The sequence below is a fragment of the Castor canadensis genome, chromosome 4 (genome assembly GCF_047511655.1).
Source record: "Castor canadensis chromosome 4, mCasCan1.hap1v2, whole genome shotgun sequence".
Classification (NCBI taxonomy): domain Eukaryota; kingdom Metazoa; phylum Chordata; class Mammalia; order Rodentia; family Castoridae; genus Castor; species Castor canadensis.
The window spans coordinates 26,912,979-26,925,950 of NC_133389.1; the positions used below are offsets into that span (position 1 = coordinate 26,912,979).

At 46.1% G+C, this 12,972-nt stretch overlaps 1 non-coding gene across 1 annotated transcript; it reads left to right on the top strand.

Annotated features, from left to right (window-relative positions):
• The first annotated feature begins 12,855 nt into the window (after positions 1-12,855).
• On the top strand, positions 12,856-12,920 carry LOC141422896 (small nucleolar RNA SNORD58). The gene has a single exon (XR_012447598.1). It is a non-coding gene; the product is annotated as a small nucleolar RNA SNORD58 (small nucleolar RNA).
• The last annotated feature ends 52 nt before the right edge of the window (positions 12,921-12,972 follow it).

A 12,972-nucleotide genomic window follows, 5' to 3' on the forward strand; every position in this document is an offset into this window, starting at 1 on the left:
GAGTGCATCCCTGACCCAGCCTCACCATGCAAGATCACCCTCTGAAATGCCTGCACCCTTCCTCAGCAAGAACCTGCTTGCCAGGAAGCAACAGGGGCCCCCAAACAACAGGAGGACAACCCTCTTCTAGCTACTCCAGAAGCTGACTCATCTACAAATGGCAGAAGCTGGCAGAAGCAGGGATGCACCCCTGCTCACCTCTACACACTTGGACTCTTACATTTTGGGTTGGCCCTTGCAAGGTTCTCCCTGTTATAAGAGGGCCATATTTAGGGCCTCTGCACAGCCATACTTTGTATCATGCACCCACCATCAGGTCAGGTGTTACATCGGCTCATATACTCCCCAGGTTTGTGAAGTTGCCCATGAGCAATACTGGAAGTCCCAAAGTAAGGGAAACAATGCAGGCTATATTTGTAATAAAAAGTGGGGTGATGGGTCTTGTCTTGGGAGCATGTTTAATGTTACCCTGCCTGGTTCCCTTGGTATTGTGGTCCATCAAGACCACTATAGAGGCCACTATTTTAGAGAGAAAAACAGCCACCCATGTAATGATGCTATAAAAATACAAACCCCTAAATCAGGATGATGCTCTTTGATCCTAGGTGGGTCCGAGCATCAAAGGAATAATGTAGCAGGGAGGAGGGCCAGAAAAGAAGCAAGCAAGTCTGTGCTCTAATAATGCAGCATGGGGAGGGGATGGCATTGCAGGGAGATAAAACTTACAGACTCTGAATGTGAAGAAAGTCACTTAGCACTGGGGTGACATAGCCAATAGAGTTGCATGCAACCATACATGGGTTAAGCCTTGCTTCTTGCTTCTGTAACCTGCTTGCAAGGGTATATAAGGTAAGACCTTTTGTTCTTGGGGCTCAGCCTTTGGATGGGAATCCACTGAGCCACTGCTGGCACACTAATAAATATTGTTTCCTGAAAAGCCTTGGTGTTCTGGCTCCCCGCTTGAATACCTCATAACAATGTAGCTTTGTGGTAGAGTGTTTGCCTGGCATACTCAAGGCCCTGAGATGAGTTCCCAGTACCTGGGGGGAAAACAGTACTGAAACTTCATACAAGTGATATTTTAAAAACTTTTTTCTGAACAATAATATACATAAATAAAAGGACAAATTATAATTGTTCAGTTTTCTGAACTTTTGTAAACTAGACCAGTATATAAATTAAGAAAACTGTGTAGCTGGGCTTGGTGGAACACACCTGTAATCCTGGCACCTGGACGTGCCAAGGCAGGAAGTTTGTGAGTTCTAGGCTACCCTGATCTACATAAGACCCTGTCTCAAACTGGCCTCGAACTCACAATCCTCTTGCCTTGCCTTCCCAAATGCTGGGATTACAGGCATGCCCTGCCACAACCAAGTTGTGACTGTCTCAAAAAACGAAAAAGAAAAAGAAACAGCAGTAGGAAGCCACCTTGTATCTCCAACTAGTTTTTCCTTCCCGCATCCCACCCTGCCAAGGGCAGTCACTATCCTGACTTCTTACAGAATTATGTAAATGAAATCTTCTAAGTACATTCATACTTTTTATTGTTACATGCTGGTGTCGAAGGGCTGCAGGCCAATGTCGAGGGTCCTTGCCATCACAGGCCAGGGAACTGGCTCGTGAGGCAGCTGAGTGAGGATCCAAAGCCAGTATATAAAGTAGGATTTATTAGAGAGAAAGGAAAGGCCACAGCTAGAGAAGCGCAGTGGAGCCCGGAAGCCGGCAGCTCACTGCTCAGGTGAAGGCTGAGGTTTTTAATGGACGCTTTAACTCAGAATTAGGGGGGGTTTTCTCATTGGCCATGGATTCGCAGGCTTTCTCAGGTGAACTGGTTTGGTTTGCACCTTTATTGGGGGAGGGGAAACAATCTTGGGAGCATTTTGCTCATCAGCCCTGTGGCAGACCTATCAGACTCTGTATCTCTCCTTTAGGATGCAGGAATGCAGGCCTCCATCTCCTCAGGATGCAGGAATGATATTGGTCTCCATGGGGGTGGGCTGCTCACTCATCTGCCTTAGGTCTCCAAACCCAACACTATGACTTGTACACGTCTCATATAAAGTAGTGATGTTGAAAGGTGGGGCTTTTGGGAAGTGATTCTGTCATAAGGACTCTGATATCATCAATGGACTAATCCACAGATAGGCTCGGAATTTGGTGGATAATTAGGTGGGACCTAGTGCAGAGGTATAGATCTAGGGGGCACACCCTTGGGGACTATTGGCCCACTTCTCCCTTTCTCTCTCTTTCTCTCTCTCTCTGTCTGTCTGTCTTTTAGCTTTCTGGCCATGAGGTGAGCACCTTCCTCTGCCACACACTCCCACTACCATGATATTCTGCCTCTCCTCCTCCAGAGCCATGGAGCCAGGCAGCTATGGGCTGAAGCCAATGACACATGAGCAAAAACAAATCTCTCCTTTTTTTAGTTTCTCTCTCTCTCTTTTTTTTTTTTTTGTTGGAATGGGGGTTTGAATTGAGGTCTTTGAGCTTGCAAAGCAGATGTCTATCTCTTGAGCCACACTCCAGTCATTTTCTCTGGTTATTTTGGAGATAAACTTTCTCAAACTGCTTCCCTGCTGGTCTCACAGCTCAGTCCCAATCTCAGCCTCCCAAGTAATTGGGATTACAGGCGTGAGCCACCAGCATCCATCAGTCTCTCCCTCTCTTTTTTTTTTTTTTTTTTTTTTGTGGTACTGGGGCTTGAACTCAGGGCCTTCACCTTGAGCCACTCCACCAGCCTTTTTTTGTGATGGGTATTTTAAGATAGGGTCTTGAGAACTGTTTGCCCAGGCTGGCTTCCTCCTGATCTCTGCCTCCTGAGTAGCTAGGATTACAGGCATGAGCCATTTGGCCCCCATTGAGCACACAGACTTCTGCAGGAGTTTAAGAAGCTTTCTGGAGCATAGGCCCTGCTCTGGCTGAGCACTGGCACCCAGCCAGTCTCTCCTTCCTTAAGGTGATTTTCTCAGGTAGTTTTGTCACAGCAACAGAAAGCTGACTGTCACAAGACTTATTCACAGATGACTGCTTTTGCTCAATATTACACTTTTGAGCACATGAGAGAGTTCAGCACTGTTATAACTCAAGAAGTGTTTTCTGTCTCCTAAAACAATGTCCTCACTGGATGAGGTGCTAATGAGGCAGGCTAGATGGCAAAAAGAGGCAACTTTTCATAAAAAGCATATGTGCCTCACAAGATATATAGGGGGACAAAAGTCTACTTCATCAGGAGCCCCCATCCACGCTTCTTAAGGGTCCTCTCTCTGATCATGCAAGCCTTCTTGGTTACTTTGATACAGTTACTTTTAAATTACAAGCCTTCAGCTAGTAGAGGAGAACCAGACCTACCTGGGTTGCAGGCAAGTCAAAATAGATAAGATATTGGTCAAAGGCCATCTGGGGGGTGGGGCTGCACCTGAAATGCCTAAAAATCCTCCACAACCTTAGCCAGTGGCAGGAGCAAAGGAGAGAGGAACGCCCTCTCCCACTAGAGTTTCTCCTCATCTGGGGATGCCTAGATAAAAGGAGAAACCTCTATTAAGGTGACCAATTTTCCCTTGTTTCCCTTTTTTTAGATGGGTAATCAAGCCTCAAGGATCCAGGAAGGATCCCCCCTTGCCTGCTTATTAAAACATTGGAAAGATCTTGATCCAGAAAGTCTTCAGCAAAAGCGACTCAAGTTTTACTGCACCTAAGCTTGGTCACAATAGCCTCTGGGAGATGAGGAAAGATGGCCAGAAGGAGGGAGCATTAATTATAATACCATTCGCCAATTAGATATGTTCTGTAAAAAGTAGGGAAAGTGGACCAAAGTTCCACTTTCAACTGTTCAACTGTTCTTTTTCCTAAGAGACCACCCAGAATGGCTGAACAAATGCAGGCTAGATACCCAGACCATGACAACCCTTTGCAAAAAGTCCCCAAACTCTCTTGAACCAAAAAACCCATCAGCTCCCCCTCTCCCCCCTTCCCCAGCTACCTCACACACCAGACATCATCCCACAGGACTCCACCCCCTCCAGTTAATTCCTGGAGGGCATGGGGCTCACGTTCCTTTTAGAGTGAGTGAACTTAAAGAAATAAAAAAGGATTTAGGAAATTACACAGAAAACCCAGATCAATACATCCAGACATTTGGAGAAGTCAGCCAAAACTTTGAACTGAGCTGGAAAGATGTAAGGCTATTGCTATCTCAGACCCTTACTTCTGTGGACAAACAGTGGGTACTGTCTCAGACTGGTCCCTCACAGAAGGAGGAGGGGGAGGGAGAAGAAAGACAAAGGCATTGGATACTTAAAAGGGAACCTCGATTCCCAGTTCCAACAGGAGATCAGGCAGTACCTAGGTATAACCCTAAGCAGGACCCTGAAAATGACAAGGATAAATGGAGCCATAACCATTTCATCCACTGCATTCTTGAGGGTCTAAGGAGAGCCAAGGTAAAACCTCTTAATTACTCCCAAGTCACAGCTGTACAGCAAGGACCCTTAGAAACCCCAGTAGTTTTCCTACAGAGACTTAAAGATGCTTTACAAAAGTATACCATCATTGTACAGGAGTCACAGGAAGAGGAAATCATCCTAAAAGATAAATTTCTAACACAGTCAGCACCAGACATCCGTAAAAAGCTTCAGAAATTGGTGGCTGAAGGGAGCAGAGATCTAGACAAATTGGTCTGTGTAGCCACATCTGTGTACTATAATGGGGACTTAGAGAAAGAAAGGAAGGACCTGGAAAGGGAAAAGAGAAAGGATAAGCAGCAGGAGGCTCTGATCGCAGTGCTCAGAGAGGCTTCCCCAGAGGAAAGTCCAAACCCGAGGACATGCTTTCAATGTGGACAGGCAGGCCATTTTAGGAGGGAGTGCCCCCGAACAAAGCTACCTCAGGGACCCTGCCCCATTTGTTGGGGAAGACATTGAAAGACACACTGTCCCCGGTTCCCAGGGGAACCAAGGCCAGAGCCTCCCACACTGATGGGTCTCTAGGCCTCCCATCCAGGCTCTGTAACCACTGTAAAAGCAGAGGAGCCCTGGGTTAAGCACAAGGTCAGCCTCCTTATCAATACTGGAGCCAGCATCTCAGCTAGTCCTTTCTCTCCCAGACCCAGGTCCTCCAAAAAAAATTACAGGCCAGCCTCTAGAACATTACTTCACTCAGCCTTTAGCCTGCTCCTGGGGAGACTTCCATTTCTGTCACTCTTTTTTAATTGTCCCAGAAACCCCTACTCCTCTGCTAGGGTGAGACCTTCTATCTAAATTGGGGGTACAGCTCCTTTTACCCCCAGGAGAGTACTTTTGCTTGCCCCGATAGAGGAACAAGTAGACCCCACAGTGTGGATGGATGGACACACTGTGGGACAGGCACGAACAGCTGTCCCAGTCCTAATTCATCTCAAGGACCCCTCCTGGTTTCCCCATCAAAAACAATATCCTTTAAAGCCAGAAGGAGGGGCTAATTCCCATAATCAAAGACTTATAGAGACAGGGACTGCTAATAGAATGCTCCAGCCCATGTAATACTCCTATTCTCAGTGTCAGGAAGGGACCTAACAAATGGAGGCTAGTCCAGGATCTCCTCCTGATCAGTGAATCAGGAATTACCCTGTAATTCCAAATCCCTATACGCTTTTAGCCCAAATACCTCCGGGTACCGCTTACTACTCTGTCCTGGATTTAAAGGATGCCTTCTTTTGCATTCCCTTACACTGTAAAAGCCAACCTCTTTGCCTTTGAGGACCCCACAAGAAAGTCTGGACAGGTCACTTGGACTGTCCTCCCCCAGGGATTCAGAGACAGCCCCCACCTCTTTGGGTTGGCTCTAGCCCAAGACTTGGCAGAGTGACAATGTCCACAAGCTACTCTGCTACAATATGTAAATGACCTCCTGCTCTGTGGACCAACTTGTCCACAGACAAGTTGTCATTTCATGACAAGAGCTTGTCATTTCATGAGCCACTGAACCCTTACTAAGCTTCATAGCAGATAGAGGATATAAAATCTCTAAAGAAAAAGCCCAATTGTGTCAGTCTAGGGTTACATATTTAGGTTCTGTTCTGGAGAAAGAAATGAGGTCTCTAGGAGAAGACAGAATCCATCCAATCCTGACGTTTCCTCTACCTAAGATGCTAAAGCAATTGAGGGCCTTTTGGGGGGCCACAGGATACTGTAGAATTTGGATCCTGGGATAGGCAGACCTCGCCAGGCCCTTATATCAAATCCTTAAGGAAGCACAAAAGGATCCCCAGCCCTTTATTAAATGGGATGACAAGTCAGAAAACGCACACCACCAGTTAAAAGAGACCCTTATGTTGGCTCCAGCACAGGGTCTAAGTGGCTCCGGGAATAATCTCTTGAAACTCAGGTTTCTATCCAGATATGGGAACAAATAAAATCCTGGCTCCCCTCCAGGACTTGGTTCCTACCCTTTCTGGGGCCCATAGTTGCCATTATTCTCTTGCTTGTGTTTGAGACTTGCATTTTAAACTTACTTGTCAAATTGTTTCTTCTCGCCTAGAATCCATCAAACCACAAATGCCTCTGGTGGAGATGAAAACGACCTACTACCGCTGTCCCCTTGACAACCCCTCTCTTGGTCAGCCCTGACGCTGCGGGCCCCTTCATCGCCCCCTGTCAGCAGGAAGCAGTTACTGAACAGACTTCATCATCCCTATCCCTAACAGCAGTTAGGGTGACCATTGAGAGGGGGAATTGAAGGATGGACAGCAGGAGGTCCCAAAAGGTGATAAGTGGTCAAGGAGACACCTCTCCTTCCCAGTAAACCTCAGTCTGCACCTGAGAGACATCTCTGCCCTCAGGCAATGCAAAAAGGCTATAAAACCCAATCCCAACCGGACCACTGGTTTCTGGGTCCCCCTGCATTCCCCACTATGCAGTCTTTCTCTTCTCTTCTCTACAAATAAAATCTTTCTGACCTCTGCTGTTGGAGTCCACCTGTGCTTTCATTCTCAGAGCGGGCTCAAGAACCCTGAGCACTTGAAATTCCTGTGCGTGTCATCCGTGCATCAGTGGTCTGGCCCATCCCCAGGCAACTTACATGAGCCCCAAACTTTTCCTACTTCTAGCCTGCCTCATCAGGAGGCAGAGATCAGGGGATCATTGTTCAAAGCCAGCCTGGGCAAATAGTCTGTGAGATCCTATTTCAAGAAACCAATCACAAAAAATGGCTAGAGTGGCTCAAGGTGTACACCTGAGTTCAAACCCCAGTACTGCAAAAATAAAAACAGGAGTTAGCAAACTTATCTAGGGAAAGTTTAACGTGATCCCCCCCAACACACCTGGCTTATTTAATTTATTTATTCATTTATTTATTTATATTGGAGAGACAGGAATTTGAACTCAGGGCTTCATACTTGTGAAGCAGGCGCTCTACCACTTGAGCCACACCTCCAGTCCACCTTGCTGTGGTTATTTTGAGGATGTATGTCTCTCAAACTATTTGCCTGGGCTGCAAATAGAATTGAACTGCAATTCTCCCAATCTCAGCTTCCCAAGTAGCTAGGATCACAGGTGTAAATCACAGGTGTAAACCACTAAATTAAGCCCAGCTTAATTTAGATGGCACAAATACTACTGGGAAGAAGATTGCCAATTAAGCCTCAGCTCCCACTCTCTGCTTTTGCCCTTCTTCTCTCTGTTTTGTCCTGCTTTGCTAATAAAGCTTTGCTGGCCTCTTACCTTATGAATCTCCTTTGTGAATCACTTCAAAATTCTTTTTTGTCATTGCATTCAAAAAACCATGAATGGAACAGTAGGAGTGGCACAAGTGGTAGAGCACCTGCCTAGCAAGTGCAAGGCCATGAGTTCAAATCCCAGTGTCATCACAAAATTTAAAAATGGTCAGAAATAACAGTCATGGATGGGGGAAGGGATTTGGGAGTAGAGTTGAGGATGCCCCTCCCCTATCAGGAATACTTCTCCCCCATACCGTTCCCAGGGACATTAGGAAATCCTTCTCGTAACATAATGATGTTTTACTTACAAGTATCTAGACAGCAATTCCTGTGCACCAAGCACCTTCAAAGTGCTCTGTAACTCATTACAGTTTTCTGGAATCTTCATACCAATCCTCCACAGTAGGTGCTATTAACATCATCCCCATCTTACAGACAAGGAAAGAGAGATAAGGAAATTGTGGCACAGCTGCCTTAGGGGAATTCTCTAGGTTACACAGCTAGAAAAATGGCAGCCCTGACTGGGGAGAGAAGGTAGGATTGGAAAGTAAGAAGTTTGACTCGGTGTCTATGCCGTTAAGCATCATGCTATGACATTTTAGAGATACTGCCGAAAATAAGTAGAATTTGACCAAAGTGCATTTTATGCCTATATGTGTGGAACTATCGTTAACAAAACCCCTTCGTATAATTAATATACACTAAGAAGAATGGGAAAAATAAATTGAATTCGATGACTGTCGCATATGTGGATGTATTAGGAACGGGTTTCCCTTACTTTATGTTCAAGGCTTTGGGAAATTAGTCTTGCACTAATGCAATGCCTTCATGTTGCAAAAGGCATTTCTCGATTTTTATTGTTATTGGTGGTTTTTGAGACAGAGTTTCACTATATAGCCTTGGAGCTGGCCTCAAACTCACTATGGGCCCCAGGCTGATCTCAATTTATAATCCTACTGCCTCAGCCTTCCAGGTGGTGGAATTATTGGTATAAGCCACCATGCCTGGCTTTGCAAGGCATGACATTCTCCAGAATCTCTTTATGGAGGCTCTACTTGCTTTTCTTCTCACCATCAGTGCCTTATCACTCTCTGGATTTTATTATTTAATTTCTAGATTAACCTTAAAACCCCTCTAGTCCTTGACTCTGGGACCCACATAAATACAGCACATGGTCACTGAGATGTCCAGTAAACACCTGTAATATTCTGGTTAATAAATACACACATACTGGCCTTCATCACTGGTTACTGGCAGAGCTCCTAAAAGTTTTGTAATTTCCTAAGTGACAGAGTGAAGATGAAGTGTCTTTTGTTACTCTTAACAAGTCCCTTTGAACCACACCTGAAAGAGTGTGGTACATGTCTGAGTCAAGAGTGATGGTACATGTCTGTAATCCCAGCATTCAGGAGGTTGAGGCAGGAGGAATGGTAAATTTGAGATCATCCTGGGCCACACAGTGAGTTCAAGATCAGCCCCTAGGCTATATAGTGAGATTCTGTCTTGAAAAAACAAGGAAGAAACAAAAACATCACACCTGACTTTATAGTAACGAGGTGACTTTTGGAAAAGCTCTGGGATGAGAGCTGGTCGCCAGGAAAACCAATCTTGGAATTAAAAGGTTGGAACAGTCAGCCCCAAAGGGTAGAGAGCCTGGACATGGAGTTCAATAACCAATGGCCAGCAGGGCATGGTGGCATATATCTGTAATCCCAGCACTCAGAAGACAAGAGGATTGCAAGTTTGAGCCCAGCCTGGGCAATTTAGCAAGACTTTTTCTGAAAATAAAAATTTTTAAAGGGCTGGTGACATAGCTCAGTGGTAGAGTGCTTGCCTAGCATGCACAAGGCTACAGTATTTTTCAATTCCCAGTACTGAAAAAGGAGGAAGGGATGCTCTTTTCCATGAGTTAAAAAAAAAGGAAGGGTGCTCTTTTTCTTTTTTTCTTTCTTTTTTTTTTTTAGTGGTTATGGGGTTTGAACTCAGGGCCTACACCTTGAGCCACTCCACCAGCCCATTTTTTGGGGGGAGGGAGTTTCAAGATAGGGTCATGAGAACTGTTTCCCCGGGGCTGGCTCTGAACCATGATCCTCTTGATCTCTGCCTCCATAGTAGCTAGGGCATAAGGAGGGATCCCTGAGTGGTGTCAATAATGATCTGAAGAGATTTGCTAGAAGTGGAATGTAACTTTTCAAAACCAGACTGACTCTTTCACAACTGTTTTGCTGCCATCTTTGGAATTGCTGGAAGAACAAACATTTATCAACAATATTTGAACAATATTCCAGAGATCAGAAGGAATTAAAACAGTCAGGGGCCAGTGGCTCACGCCTATAATCCTAACTACTCAGGAGGCAGAGATCAGGAGAATGACAATTCAAAGCCAGCCAGGGCAAATAGGTCATGAGACCCTATCTTGAAAAAAACCCATCACAAACAAGAAGGACTGGTGGAGTGGCTCAAGGTATAGGCCCTGAGTTTAAACCCAGTACCGAAAAAGAAAAAGAAAGAAAGAACCTAAACATGTCACTGGGCATGGTGGTAATCTCAGCACTAGGAGGCTGAAGCAGGAAGATCTTGAGTTCAAGGCAGGCTTGAGCTATATAGCAAGACCCTGTACAGTTAAGCCACCAATCAAGGAATGGATGGAGGTAAGATTGTCTGCTGATGCCACACTTTGATCATGAGGCCTCAGGGCAAGTTCCTTTTGTTTTGTTTTTTTGGCAGTACCAGGGTTTGAACTCAGGGCCTATTGTGCTTCCTAGAAGATACTCTACCACTTGAGCCACTCTACCAACCCCAGTCTTTTTGTTTTTGAGATAGGGAATTGGTAACTTTGCCTAGACTGGCCTCCAACTCTTGATCCTCCTGACTCCACCTCCTGACTACCTGGGATCACAGGCGTGCACCTGTGGGGGGAAAAAAAAAGTTCTTTAATTTCTGTCTCTTCTTCATGATTTACAAAATGGAAAAGATATCTCAAGAGTTGTCCTAAAGATGGAGGAAATGCATGTAAAACCACTGAAAACAGTGCCTGAAGCTTTTATAAGCCTTGTCTGTGATTATTTTTACTGTGCAACCAAAAAGAACAATGAAGGGTGGTGGGTAAAGAGTTTTGTTGTTATTGTGTTTTTGTGGTGCTGGGGATAGGAACCAGGGCCTCACACATGCCAGGCAAGTGCTTTACCACTGAACTTCATTCCCCAACCTAGAGTTCTGTTTAAGGGTGAGTCTGCTTCAGGAACCTCCCAGGAAGGATGTCAACGAAGTGATTTGGTATCTGGGTCAAGCTCAGAAGAAGATGAGGGGTGGGAACACTAATCCGGGAGTTACCCTGCAGTTTAAGGCTATAATGGAGGGGAAGGCCATGGAATCCAGCATTTGGTGCTGGGGATGGAGTGCAGGTGGTGTTGGAACCAAGGTCAAGGATCCAAGTGGGCAGAGGGCGTCATCTGCTGAGTTTGAGCTGCCTAGTGATGACATTATGGAAGAAAAGACCTAAAGTCAACCAGGCCCTAGCACCACCATGGACTGTGAGAGAACCAGAGATGACCTTGGGCAAGGAAGAAATGTCAGAAAATGCCAAAGAGCTTTCTCCACTCAATCTAGAAGTGGCAGTGGGGACAAATGAGTTGATCCAGACCATTGAGTAAGCACATTCTTCTCAAAGGTTAAGATACAATTGATTGGGCAACATTCCATCCTGATTTCCCTATTACCATAATTACATCCCATCCTTTCATCTTTTTAATTGCCCATTTATGACCCAATTTCAGGGGGGCTCATGGTCATAATATCAAACCTAAAGAATGTGGCTCACACCTCTAATCCTAGCTACTCAGGAGGCAGAGATCAGTAGGATTGCAGTTCAAAACCAGCTGGGGCAAATAGTTCATGAGCCCCTATCTCGGAAAAAACCCATCACAAAAAAAGGACTGGTGGAGTGGCTCAAGGTGCAGGCCCTGAGTTCAAACCCCAGTAACACACACACACACAAAGAAAAGATAAAACGACTTAATAAATTCCCTCATTCATATCTAATAATTCGTGGCCTTGTCTTAGAATTACAAGCCTGTTCCTCACCCTCTGTACTGGGGCTTGAACCCAGGACTCATACATGTTAGACAAGCACTCTACCATGAAGCTACGCACCCAGAGTTTTGTTTTGTTTTTTAATTTTACTTTGAGACGGGTCTCACAGATTTGCCCAGGCAGGCCTTGAACTTGCGGTTCTCCTGCCTCAGTCTCCTGAGTGCAAGGGATTAGACACAAGTCTGTTTTCGATTAATACTTAAAACCGGTAACTTTATATCTGTACACAAAAAAATGGGAATTTTGAGACGATCTCTAAGGGTGCAATTCGTTTTCAGATATTCTTAAAACATAGTCCACACTCCCTTACTCCTCTACCTCTCCTCAAATCTCGCTTCCTTGGCGGTAGATCTCGCGAGAGGTCAAGTTCTCATGAGTTCTCCCAGGAGCCCCTGCTCTTCCTCTTCCTGTAAGCGGCCAGAGGTAAGTGTCTGTCGTGTTGCGCCCCGAGTGCTCAATCCGCGGGTCATCACCGCCATCCTGGCCTCAGGGATGCCAGTATCGAGGCCGCTGGGAGCTGAACACCCGGGACTGCGATTTCTCGCAGAATGCGGGGTTTTCTATGCGGGGAGGCGTGGCGAAGCGCCGGAGCCGGCCGGCCGGCCTCTGCGCTCCACAGTGGAACGTGTCGGGCGGGAATGGGGCTAGCAGGGCTCTTCCGCTGGACCGAGGACGGGCCTCGTGTGGTGGTTATCGACTCCCGAGGTCCGCTGCCCCGCGGTGAGTGGTGGCTGAAGACGCGGCGCGTTTGTGACCCGTAAGGCCAGGACATTTGGGGGTTATGTCAAGTCCAGGCTTTGGTCATTTCAGCGAAGCGCTGCACATCGGTTGGTGCTTATGGGGCGGGAAGATGGGCCAGAAATGTATGGGAGGACTGCACGACCGTAAGCCAGCAAGGTTTCAAAAGAAGGCTGAAGTGCTCTGCCGTGCTGTTATGTCGCCCTAAGTCCGAGACTCGGGGTTGAGTGAAACGGGCTCTTTCCCAAAAGGAAGGGACTGATGAAGTCCCTGTTACTGATTGTAACGTGTGTGGGTTGTTTTGGGTAGAAAACACCGGGTAGAGGAAAGAATGACTGCGATGATGCATTTCTTAGGACACCTTTGGATTAATCATGAAAACATCTATTCTCTGAGCAGCTGTAGGCCGCACTTGATAAGTAAAACAGCGCTAGTTGCAGCAAATGACAATT